At 35.5% G+C, this 13,521-nt stretch overlaps 1 protein-coding gene and 1 long non-coding RNA gene across 2 annotated transcripts in view; both read right to left on the reverse strand.

Annotated features, from left to right (window-relative positions):
• Positions 1-1,665: 1,665 nt before the first annotated feature.
• LOC137644804 (uncharacterized) lies at positions 1,666-7,777 on the reverse strand. Its single transcript, XR_011045188.1, has 4 exons — positions 7,734-7,777; positions 5,171-5,283; positions 3,753-3,987; positions 1,666-3,147 (listed from the first exon to the last, which is right to left on the reverse strand). It is a non-coding gene; the product is annotated as an uncharacterized lncRNA (long non-coding RNA).
• Positions 7,778-10,878: 3,101 nt separating this feature from the next.
• The window catches only part of LOC137644805 (protein Star-like), a 55,936-nt gene continuing 53,293 nt past the window's right edge, over positions 10,879-13,521 (reverse strand). The window contains exons 9-11 of the mRNA XM_068377699.1: positions 12,927-12,995; positions 11,785-11,817; positions 10,879-10,914 (exon numbers count right to left, since the gene is read on the reverse strand). The gene's annotated coding sequence lies outside the window, so the exon portion shown is untranslated. The remainder of the gene's footprint in view (positions 10,915-11,784; positions 11,818-12,926; positions 12,996-13,521) is intronic.

The following is a 13,521-nucleotide window of genomic DNA, read 5'->3' on the forward strand; positions in this document are numbered from 1 at the left end:
AGCAAATGTCAGTTTCTCCGGTTTTGGGTTTATCAATGTTTGAAGAGTTACTTCGATTCCATATTCATGGAAAGAATGTCAACTTTCTCAGTGAGGTCTGTGTGGAATTTGCTGCGTGTGCGACAAGGTCCGCAAGATGGTTTTCCAAGGCATCTATTTTCTTGTTCATTCAGGGCCAGATCTCTCATGTTCACACCTTTCTTTAATTTTGATATTACTAAATTGTTTCGTCTGGCTTCAGGTACGCAGTGTTGGCATAACCAATCTAGGTTATTCTGTTCATTATCAGTGATGGCCATCACTATATGCACACATTTCTTATGGCAGAGTATTACATTCACATGCTATTATTTTTTTTCGTTCTCCCTCTGTGTTATTACATACGAGGCAGACATAGGTAGGAGCAGACATAGTGTACTGTATCTTATCACTTAGGTTTCTCCATAAGACTAATATCTTTTCAATGATATTCCAAGAGAGAAAAAAGGCTAAAACAAGACTCAGGGCGTGTATGACTGAGCTCCACACAACACTCCCACACACTAGCCCTCCCTACGTATTTTAATTATACAATCTACTAGCTCTTCTATATCGACTCTGTTTACTTTTCTACCTCTAGATCAGCAACAGACAGTCCACTTCGAGTTTGATGTTAATCTAGTAACTGCCTCTGCATGCTCTGCTGGTAGCGCTCAATCAGCAACAGTATATCAATGCCAACTTTCCTGTTACAGAATTAGCCATGTTTGCAGGGAAAGGAATACCTATCTAAATGCTTAAAGTTCATCAGGTGTAGAAAAAAAGAAAAAATAATAAGTAGAACTCCGTCCATTAATTCCTCTGGCTTGTCCTTAGAACAAGCTACAAACACAGGCTTACCAAACATCCCCTGGCTGCACGTTAATGACGTCATACGGTCGTAAAGGATTCTCCTCACAATATTAACTAGTAATAATTTGTGTTCGACGGGCATCGATGGACCGTGTGAACGTACCCCTACAGAAATGAGGAAACCACGGGCAAACTTTAGTGACTGTGAAACGGGCCCCGCCCGTTGTCAAGGCAGTGGATGGGTGCCTGACTATAGGGACCACGCTGGCTGGCACAGCCCTGAATGCACCCGCTTGTGCCTACTGCATGTTTTAGTGTACTTTATATGCAAACTGTCAAACTTATGAGAATTAATGGCAATTCAAGTGCCCTCCCTGCATTTGCCTCTCGTATGGAAAGGCAATAGAAGGAAACAGTGTTCGCCAACAAGTCTATATACCCAGAAGAAAACTTTTGTTAGCCCGAGTAATTTAACAAACATTCCAAACTTCACAATGCTGAGTTAGGGTCAGCCTCAACAGATTTTTTTTCAAATCTGCAAATTTTTTGTCTATCAGGCTGACAGTTCTTTATTTGACACCCATCTTAATATTCCTATTTTTAATATGTTATTTCAATTTTTCATTACTTCATGTTTACTTATTTCCCTAATTCTTTATCCTCACCAGGCTAATGTGCCTCTGAGCCCTTGGGGTTATAGCATCCTGCTTTTCCCACTAGGGTGGTTGCTTATCTAGTAATAGAACCTTAACTTTTATCTAACATTAATGCTAATTTTAAAGTTTTTGAGCTTAGTGCTTTCCAATATAACAGGATTATCAAGATGTGTACCACTACAGAAACATTCATTTAATCAGGCAACGTAAAATTATAAAAGACCACTACAGAAACATTCATTTAATCAGGCAACGTAAAATTATAAAAGAAAGGTACCCAGTTCACAATACTGAAACCAAAGTATACAGGCTAACTTAACTCAGATTTTTTAACAATAAACTTTAAACATTAAAAAACTTTCTGAATGAATACCTTAAGACTCAATCTGAAGTCCAAGGACCATTTACTCTAGTAAGTCCAACAGTTGTGTTTCAGCAGTATATCAATGTTTCCTTTTTGATGTTTAATCACATGATCAGAATACACAAGTAAAATACAGATTTCTAATCCACAGGTAAAATTAATTACTCATGAATCTTTTATACAAGCAATCATATAGGCAAATTTAGTTCTAAGACTTGTCTGAATATTCTTGAGCCAAGCTAGAAAATAGATTATAAACTTTAGGAAATTAATTTGTTCAGTTTAGCTGGAAACTTATGCTTTAGTAATAGCACACTTTGTAAGATCTTTTTTTTTTTTACCATTCCTTCATCTAGCTTCCATGACCTCTATGAATTCTTGCTATAACAATCTTATACATTATAGAATATTACACCTTGAATTACTATGGGACTAATGCACCAATGAGACCATTCAAGGAAAGAAAATATTTACAAGAAAATAGTGCAGATTAAGTACTCTTGTGATACTTCTAATAAAATCTCCCACACTTATTAATTTGAAAATTTAATATGTGCAGAAGTACAGGCTTGTTAGAATTAAGATTACCGTTAGGCAGAAAATATGAGATTCGAAATTTGTGGTAAAATACATTAGTATAGAACCAGTTTCAAGGATATACTTCTATTAGCAAATTGTATACAGTATAGAATATGTACAGTATGTAGCCTACAGACCAAGTCTTGAACAGAGAGTTATGCTATTTATATTCAAAGTAATTTATTTTATATTAGGGTTGCTTGGAATGTGCAGAGCAATTGGAGAGTAGACGTGGAAGATTGAACTTTAATTTGAAGGCAAGGATGAAAGTATTGACATTAAACCATGGAACAGTATGTCTGGAGTTTTTGCTTCACTATAGGTGGTGTTGCGTGGCTTGTGAAACTTAACCAGGGAGCTTGATTTCTGCTTCACTGTTGTTTGTGTCCCCTGGATAGTGTGTCTAAAACCCGGGAGCGCTAAGAGCTTTGTTTCTGCTTTACTGTAGGTTGTATCACTTGCCAACGTAACTAACCAGGAGCGGCAAAGGAGCTTTGTTTCCGCTTCACTGTAGGTTGTGTCCTATGAACAGCGTGACTACCCACGGACCCGAAGCTTTTTCTTCCGCTTCTCTATTGGTTGTGTCCAATGGATGGCGTGACTAACCAGGGAGTGGCAAAGGATCTTATTTCTGCTTCACTGTAAGTAGAGTCCCATGGACAGCACGACTGACCAGGGAGCAGCTTAATTCCTGCTTTGCTGTAGATTGTGACTAATCTAAAAGGGGGAAAAAAAGCATTAGTTTTGTAGCGAACTATGAGCCCCTCTATTTTATAATAACTGCAACAAGCTAGCTTTTAAAGTCAAAACCTTAAAGACTATTCATAAACACAAAATAAGGCATTACATTTAACACTATTTTTTTAATTACAGACTTTTTGAGTAAGTAGATTTTATTAGCAATAACCAAGATTATTTAGTCTGATTACACAAATGAATTAAGTTCTAATTTGGAAGTCTACAATACTATACACATTTGTATACTATTTAATTCAACACCTTGGGCTTCGGGAGAAAAACAAAAAATTGAGGAATTTTTATTGAAGGTTGCGAACCTGATTATCTTTTCAATCAGGGTTATGCTACTTTGCTCTCTATTTGAGTAAAATGCTAATTTAGTTAAAACTCTAATAACTAAATATAAAGACTAAAATAACTGGTAATGAATTTTATAATAAGTGCTCTATAATAGAGATGCATTAAAATATAGTATTGTTTTTACACCAGCTGTGGGGTACAATGAGTGGTCTTTGATACTTTAACTGCAGGGATTACAATTTCAAATTGTTCCAGTAAATATTTTAGGCTCTACTGTCATTAACTTTTTTCCACTGGACATTTTTCTCATCGTTGACTTCAGGCAGGCAGTGTGGCTTGTGTCCAGTCTCAAATAAGTGCCTTCTGCTGCACGGTTGCAGGATAGTTATAGATCCAGAATTTCACTCCAAGCAGGGGCTCTTGAACAAAATCTTGCCCCTCGACGAGACTTACAACATTTAACAGTGTTCAGTGTTCTTGCTGACGCTGCAACACCAGGTTCTCAAGTCACCATTCAAACTGCAAAATAAATTGGTTGAATAAAATTTTCTTACCAATCATACAAATCAGAGGCCTTAGTTAATTTAAGGAAGGTTTCAGAATGCTAAAATCTGTCTCAAGTGTGATTACTAATTACTATCCAACTGGTTAGGGAGTGGAGTGAAGAGCCTGCCCCACTCTTGATCTTTTGGTCCAGGACTGGGGATTGTTGAGGAGGAAGCTAAACAACTAACTTAGGGAGGATTAACAGGCTAAGGACCACCTTGCATAATGGTCAGGCCAACACAGGAAAGGGTGGAAGCTGCAGGCAATTAGTAATTAATCTAGGTAACAACAGGGATGGGGGGAAAAATTTGCGTTTTCCAGCTTAAGGGCCCAGTCTCCAACTATGCACCTCTCCTACCAGGTCGGGGGTGGTTTGCACCAGCAGCGATTTGCCCAAGACCAGGAAAAAACACCACAGCCTTTACTACTACGGATAAGATGCACAGGATGTGAGGTAGCCTTAGCTATAAATAAAGTCAAAAAGCCCAAAGGGAAGTTACAATCACATAGGGTTCCCAATGCACCATCAAAATAAATAAAACAGATTTAGTCCAAAACACACCTTACACCTGCAGTGTACTCCCAGGGACCAATTTAAGGGCTATGTATAGGCACAACAGTAGCAGCACCAACCGCCAAGGAGACTAAGCAATAATAGACTTGTCCTTGTATTAGGTGATGCGTGTAACTCCGATCAAATTCAAATATTTTCCTTCTGGTAATGTCAGTGCACTGGATACCTCAGCCTACACTAAAAACATTATGAACGATTATGGCTCCCTACAAGCACAGAGGGCTTGACAAACAGCAGGTTTAGCTATAAACTAGTGGCAATTTAATTTCTTTCCTTGACAAACTTCTACTAAATCACAAATTACCATTCACTTTCAGCAAAGTGAATGTTACTTTTCGAGGAACTGTAAACTTGCGTACACAAACATTGTACGCACAAAAATAGATTTCCCAGACTATGGGGGTGGGGGGGGGGGGTGGGGGTTTCAGGGTTCTCACTACTCCCTAACCAGTTGGTAACCTGCTCATAATAGAACCACCATTTGTGCTAACTAAATTTAATCAAAGGAAGACTTTAGAATTATATTTATAATTTTTGGCTAAAGTACATGTGAGCATTATCACATTTCCTGGATGTAATTACCTTCCACTGTGCAGAGTATCCATTTCTTAGTTACTTTTCTTCCCCCAATCAAACTGGGTCAATTTAAGAATTCCAGTTTAGGTTCAGCTGCCTAGTGTGGAGGCTCGATGGACCTGAAGATGGCAGTTTTTGATAACTGCTGTGAACTATAACTATGGGCTCTAGTATGCAATAGTCCCTAGGCTAATTGTAAATTCCGTAATTGTCTGGACCAGCCAGGTGGGTGTATTGCGCACAACTGGAGGTAAATATTTTTCTCTAGCGGATAGTCTGAAATAGTAATCCCTTTAAATATTTGGTTTATATCAAGTAAAAAATTTATTTGAAATGTAAAGGGTCACTTAATGGTATTTAATTTGGGTTACCATTTCACTGTCTAAAAAAAAACGGGGTAGTCTGCATGACACAGCATTTGTGTTCTTTTTACATTAATTCATTTCACATAAACGACATCTAGACTGTATTGTGTAAATTCAAGAGCCACCACTCAAATTACTAAATGCCCCATACAAGACTTTCATATTGTGATACAGATCTGTCAGAGCGAGTAGCGTGTACTTTGTTACAGTTGCTTCAAATAGCCTATACGTTATTGAAATATACAAAATAGATAAAACATACTTAATCTTTTGTCTGATACATGAACCTAAGTTACCTCACCCAGGTATGGCAATATATATGACAATTTTTGTAGAGTTAACTAGTTTCATAGTTGGGAACAATAAGGAGGGATCCCAGTAGGGAACATTGGTTTGTAGTAATAATTTACATAAATTTATATATAAAAAAAACATCAGTTTGAAATTGGTTCAAATAACTGCTGGGTAAATACAAAAGTAAAATGAACTATAATTTCTATATCTAACCTTTTTGATATTTACTTAACCATGGCTCTTAACTCAATTTCACTTGTATTCTGGCAACCGTTACATTGCTATGCCGCCCAGTCCCCGTGGGTCAAATTAATTTATAATTTCTTATAAATTAAACATCCCGAATGGTTTAAGGCGCGCCGTGGCTTTTCGCTTTTATATAAGACATCTCTCCTAGTCTATTCTGGCACGGGGAACATTGAAGAGATTTGAAGTTATTAATGTAGGTAATGTTAAGAGATTACTTTCATTAGAGCAACAACAGCTGTATAATGAGCAGAAAGTTTAAGTAAAATACATTACTTTCAACTAAATTTTGAAATGGATTTGACTCCACTGGGAGATTCTTCCTACTGGTCATGTTAGAACTTGCAGTGGTTAACAAGTAGCTCCTAAAACATGGAAAAAGGGAATATTTGAAATTTCTTTTATGTTAAAACCCGGTATTGATAAAGTAAAAAAAATCTAGCAAGAGTGAATGCAAATACATAGCAACCTGCCATTAATTACTCAAAAAGAACTGACAAGTAATTAAAGAGCGTACAAATTTCAATCTATCAATATGCCAAGTCACTGTGCCTCAGGTCTTAGACATATACAAAGACTGCCCTTCACTAAATTACAGATCAACAACATTAGAGGGACGTGATAAAAGTAAAAGACTACTATTCCCCCACTGTTATCACTTTTTCCAGATTAAATCTAGGTAAAGATATAGATTCCTGACCTATTATTGGAGTGTAAATTTTTTAAAGTACTGCACCCGAAGACACTTTTCCACTATGTATCCCCAATAATTGTTTCCATAAGTATTACTAGTAAATCAATGGGAATTTCACACAAATTGTCATTTATGGGCATTACAGAAAAAAGTATAATTAATTAGTGGGTAAAGTCTGGTTATAAATCAATGCATCATTTGCTGAAGCTACAGATGCAGTTCTAAAAATTGCAATGCTTAAGCAATTATATTTTAATTATCAGATCACAAAATTAATTCCTTACCAAAAACAGTTTTACATACTCTAGTGTATAAGTTGAAATAAGTAAAAAATTAAAATTCATATCAATATAACTGTCCAGTGGTCCGAGTTATCCAATCACCCCAGGCACAGTTCTTTACGTGGGCCAAGTTGCTTAGGATTCTGATTCTGAACAAAGTTCCAACCTATATCGCTATTTCAAAACATTGTCCGTATAAAAAAGCAATAAAAACTAGTACATAATTACCCACCAGTCATTTCCATCGAATAACCAGTCATTTCCATTGAATAAAAGTCACCAGAACACTACACCACAAACTCCTTAGAAATGATTTGAAATAATGAAATAAACTTTCTAATCACATGTTGAAAATAAGAATCCTACATGGAGCCAAAATCGTCAACATACATTTAGATAATCTAACAAATCCTACAGGCCTACAATAATAAAGTTTCAAAGTTAATCCAACTTATAACAAATAGCTACAAGTATTATATTTAAAAACTAACATCTTACCATTAGCAGATGGATACAACGTTGATTTAAAAACTAACAACTTAACAGATGGCAAAATGATAAAGAAAAAATGATTTAACAACTGAAGACACCTTGAACACCTTTCCAATATCAGAGGGGTTACAAAATATCGATTTAAAATCTTGAACACTTCGATGGCATTAACGGAACATTACAACTATAAAACTCACCACTCATAGCTTAGTAACTTCTCTTCACACAGTCTCAATACAAAATGAACGTACTGTAAATCGACCTCAAATCATAAGTTCACCACTGACGAAACAAGGATGACAAAATGTAGCAGACATCCATTATTGTTGTCCTTACATTAGTATCCTTGTGTAAGTGGTGGTGCCATCTGTATCCTAGTCTGTGAACCAATTGTCAATAGCATACAAAGTGTTGATTTTGGGTAAAGTAATTCCTTCTAGGTGAATTTTTATTTCACCTGATATCATGTCTTAGTGGATATGATTATTATTGCAAAACTTTTGCATAAATATCTCTGACAAGGTCTTCCAAAATCAAAATTAAAAACATCATGAATATCGTTACATAGTATTTAGCTGTATTTTTTTTTTTTATAAATTTGGTTAAATTACATTCTCATATTTAATTGGTAAGCTTTATTGGTATTAAGAATGATCTCATACACTGCTAATTTCTACCATACTTCATGAAACTTCCTTGCACTAGAATTGAAACATCCAAAGAGTTGGTCGTACTTGGATCATCGGGATTCTGCTATGAGGAATTTCTATATACTAGATAAGAAATTAATGTAGATTAATTGATAAATTCATATGGTTTTGGATTTAAATTTCGATAAAGAATTTACAGACATCAGTTAATAAGCAAAGGCAGGCGATTAATTTAGATTTTTTTTTTTTTCATTTCTTGAGTGCTGTCATCAAATCACTTAGGTCTCCTCTCTCAACAATCAGCAAAAGTTTTGTATCTGTGAAAGAGATAAAGATAAGATGGATTAGTCATAGCCTACACAAGAAAAAGGAAAATTATTAATGTCTATGGAAATATACAAAGATTTAAAAGAAAAGATTATAAGCCTTTATTACTTGTACACAAGAATCTCTTCTAAATTTTGGCTAAAACAACTCACACATTGGACATTTTCTAGCTTCTTTTTTTATACACCATGATGTAGCACATTCATCTCAGGTCCTTAAACCTCACATACAAACACATTTCTTGAATTATAACCAGCCAGAAACTTCTCAATCCCCCCCCCCCTCTCTCTCTCTCTCTCTCTCTCTCTCTCTCTCTCTCTCTCTCTCTTCTCTCTCTAACTAACAAGCCAACAACTTCTCTCTCTCTCTCTCTCTCTCTCTCTCTCTCTCTCTCTCTCTCTCTCTCTCTCTCTCTCTCTAATTAACAAGCCAACAACTTCTCTCTCTCTCTCTCTCTCTCTCTCTCTCTCTCTCTCTCTCCTTCCTCAACCTCAGCTACATATACTTGTGAAAATATATAATATTCACAGAAAATATTTTTTCATGTTTATTAGGGGTATTAACATTCTAAAGGGATTTTTAAGAACAAATTCCCACTGAATATTTTGTTTATAGAATATCTTTCAAAAATTCTATAGAGAAAGTTTAAAAATATAAAATAAAACCTTCAACCTGAATTAAACTTACCACTCCAACTGTCAGGTTCTGGGCTAGTATCATCTGAAAAAAGAAAATGACATTTTAATACATTTACGGTTGACGATAGCGTAAGAGAAAAAAAAACATCAATTAACTGGTTTAAAAAAAAAAAAACATGAAGAGAGTAATAGAAAGACAATTAACATTTGTTATTACCTCAGCCAACGAAGTTTGAAGGAGGATATGCTTTCACCCTTTTGTGTGTGTGTGTGTGTATGTGTGTGTGTATGTTTGTGAACAGCTTCCTGGCTACAATTTTAATCGTAGAGCAATGAAACTTGCAGGGACTTACTGTTATGTAAAAAGCTGAATTTTTTTGGAAGGTCACGGTCAAAGGTCAAGGTCGAACAAAATGTCCAATTCACGTAATCAGCCATAACTTTGGACATCGTTGTCACGGAGACTTCAAACTTGGTTCATATTTGAGTGTATGAAAATCCACACCAATCAATGCATGCTAAGGTAAAAGGTCAAGGTCGAGCAAAAGATCAAGAAATAAGATGCCACAGCGGATATCTGTGCTCTACTGAGTGCCCCTCTAGTTATGTTTATTTCTTTGATAGTGATTTCAGACATTTTTTTTTTCTAAATTTCTCCGAATAATTACAAAGCTTTCAAAAGAACAGATGTCTGTTTAAAAAAGGATGTCATTTCGGATTATCTTAATTGCACTATTGTTATTGACAAAACTGAAAAAAAACCTTTAATATAGATTTGCCTGAGCTACTACAAATGGGCCACTGCTGGAATAAGCTATTTCAGAGTCTTTAGCATATGGTATTATCATTATTATTACTAGCTAAGCTACAATCCTAGATGGAAAAGCATGATGAGTCCAAGGGCTCCAACGAGGAAAAAAAGACCAGTGCAGAAAGGAAACGAGGAGAAAAATAGAATGGTGTGTCTGAGTTCACCCTAGAGCAAGATAGCCTAACTCTAAAGCAAGACAGTGGGAGACCATGGGACAGCGGGGTAAAACATGCATTAAGATATAATTGATTTACTTGCCAAGTAGTGATTTATTTCTATCTGCTATAAAGCAAGATATTGTACCAAATCTGTTTGATGCTATGGTATCATTATCAAATGTAACTGCCCATTTCAAATATCAGCAGCAACAAAAACACAGATTAAAGTTATCGTTTTTTAATTCATCATTGGCAGCTAAATTGTAGTATGTATTTAGCCCTGAAATTATTCGCTGAAATGGAAACAGGAGCGAAGGAGCTATTGATATTTCGATGGGATCCCATTGCAAAGAGATATATTTCATATGCAAATTCTATAAAATTTGAGCTTGTATTGGGTCCTTACAGCCCCTTCCACACGAAGGGTGAGCTCTGATTTGGCCGTAATTCTTTCGCTTTGAAACAGTGTTACCAAATCAGACAGCCCAGGACAGATAAGCACAGGCAGGCGAACCCATGATTTAGGCCAGATACCGGGCAGAGTGTAGTCAGAACTGTGTCAGACAATTAATCAGGCGCCCATCCAGTGCCTCGACAACGGGAACAGGCACATCGATGGTTTGCCTGTTGGTAACTCGTCTTTGACGTCATCTACACTCTTGATCGTCACCCATACAACAAAATTGTTAGCAGTGCATCTGCCCTTCGTGTGGAAGGGCCTTAAGAGAGGCTCATGAGCATGAAATCTTGATACTTACATCTGTACAAACTGCCACTCCAGCGGTCACCATGAGCTGTGAAACAAAAAATGATATTGAAATATTTTCTTTTACTTGATATTCATTAGTCACGTTTTGGTTGCATTAGGAAAAAATATAGAAATTCCACCTTTGTTTATGCAACATTTCAAGATATATACATGGGAGTTTTGTTTTACCGACATTGGGAAAAAAATTATATATCATGAATTAAAAGTTGGTAGCAAAAAGGGGCAGATGGAGATGGTTTGGGCATGCTCTTTGCACTCCCCAAGAGAGATTAGTTCGCCAAACTTTCAAGTGGGCTCCACAAGGCACAAGAAAAGTTGGAAGACCTAGGCCTACAAGGCTGAGAACTATGAAGCGTGAAATAGGAGATTACGAATGGAGAAGTATTGATTTAAAAGCTCAAGATAAAGGCGACTGGCGAACTCTAACCGAGGCCCTTTACGTCAATAGGCGTTGAAGGAGATGATGATGATGATGATGAGCTAATCGATACCATCTAATACCTTTATATTATTACGAAAGAATGAACTTTTCTGTTTCTTTAATTTTTGTTTTAAAGTTTTCAGCTACCAGAAGACTTTTGAAATTCAACGTTTACATCTTTGTATAAGTTTCAGTGTTTCATTAGAATGAATCTATTTCAAATACATCTCAAAACTGTAAAAAAAAAAAAAAATCAAATGGAAGTGTTGCAAACATTACAGAGGCAGTGTAGAAAGTGCATGCGGTGTTGCAGCCAGTGATTTTAGTCTTCAGGGAGCGTTGTAAACGTTGTTAGAGGCTGTGCAGTTAGTGCAACTCTTCTAATTTGTTTAATATTCGTCAAAACGCCCAATAAAGCTACCATTTTGCTTCAGAAATTATTCTTTTTGCATTTCCCAGAGAGAGAATACTTACCAGACGTTGTATTTCTGGGAGAAGGTTTTTCATCTGGAATTGAAGAAATTTTCTGGATTAACAAAAAATGTCAGAAATTTTCAGTTTCTTATTTGTATCTTATTTCTTTTAATTGCCATAGACACAAACAATATATCCAAGGTATCAAGAACACTATTTTGATTATCACTACTGAAAAGAAAAGAATTTTCATAGTTATAGAAAAGAAAATTTTTCATGATTACATGAAATTTTTTTTCTCGGTTATAGTAAAACAAAAATACATTTTCATGGTTACGGAAAAAAATATTTTCATGGCTATAAGAAACAAGAAAAAAGGATTTTCATAGATACAGAAAAACAAGAAAAAAAGTATTGTCATGGTTATAGAAAAAATAATTTTCATGGTTACCTAAGGGATATTTATGGTTATAAGACTAAAAGAAAAAAAAATCATGGTTACAGGAAAATAAAAACAAGGATTTTCATGGTTACAGGAAAATTAAAAGATTTTCAGGGTTTTAGGAAAATAGAAAAAAATATCATGGTTACAAGAAAATAGAATATATCATGGTTGAAGGAAAACCTCAATATTTGTTTATGAATTTCATCATTTTGATATTTTCCGGTTGTTATTCTAAGTTTATTCTCCCTATTGTCTTCTAATAGGAATATTTACATTATATAAAATCTTAATTCAGTTATCAAATATACTGATCACCAGGTAGTACAATTGTTACAGGCTACACGATGAGCTTATGCCCATAAGTTGAAGAGAGATTGAAACGATAGTCAAGATGTATCGACCCAAGACCATATAGACTTCTGGAAGAGTTATAAACATTTTAGATGCTGTCTGAGGAAAGAACCTCAACTGATTTGAACCTTCTGGAAGCGTTATGAACGTTGTAAAGGCGGTGCACTAAGTGTCATTTTGGATGAAACATGAAAACAGAAGGACAAATACGTTACTGTAAATCTAGTTCTTATGCTGTCTGATGAAAGAACTTCAACTGATTTGAACCTTCTGGAAGCGTTATGAACGTTGTAAAGGCGATGCACTAAGTGTCATTTTGGATGAAACATGAACACAGAAGGACAAATACGTTACTATAAATTTAGTTCTTATTCGTGTCTTTCTAAATTCTGGTCCTGCTACTTACCGGGTCACTTAGGGATCCTTCATCCATGATGAGAGAATCAGCAAAGACTTGCTCCAATTCAGACAAAACCTGGAGGAAGAAGGAATCCTGATTAAAACCTTATAGTCAAGACAACAATGACATATCCTTTCAGTATTCAATGTTAAAAAATTGCCATAAAAACAGTAAAAATCCTGGAATAAATGTTGCCAGACATTTACCGTTTTAAAAACGGATATATTGATGTTAAGGAGTGATATTACGGGCACCAACACGCAAAATATAACAAAATATGGTAAAATTACGATCGTCTGTATTTTACTGAAATACGGTTGAGAACAGTAAATTTTTTACGGTGAATTTCCCATTGAATTTACGACTCTCTAACAGTGTTTACCAACCATCAATCTGCATGGTATGGAGAAAATCGTGTGACTTACATCGTATTTGGTTTATACATCAACGAGGTCAAGCAAAGCAAAGTCTTGTCAATCTTCGGATGGGTAAAGGTAAAAGGTAAAGGTAAAAGGTAAAAGGTAAAGATAAAAGGTAAATATAAAAGGTAAAAGGTAAAGGTAAAGATAAAAGGTAAAGGTAAAGATAAAAGGTAAAAGGT

This window comes from Palaemon carinicauda, chromosome 8, assembly GCF_036898095.1.
Source record: "Palaemon carinicauda isolate YSFRI2023 chromosome 8, ASM3689809v2, whole genome shotgun sequence".
Lineage (NCBI taxonomy): Eukaryota > Metazoa > Arthropoda > Malacostraca > Decapoda > Palaemonidae > Palaemon > Palaemon carinicauda.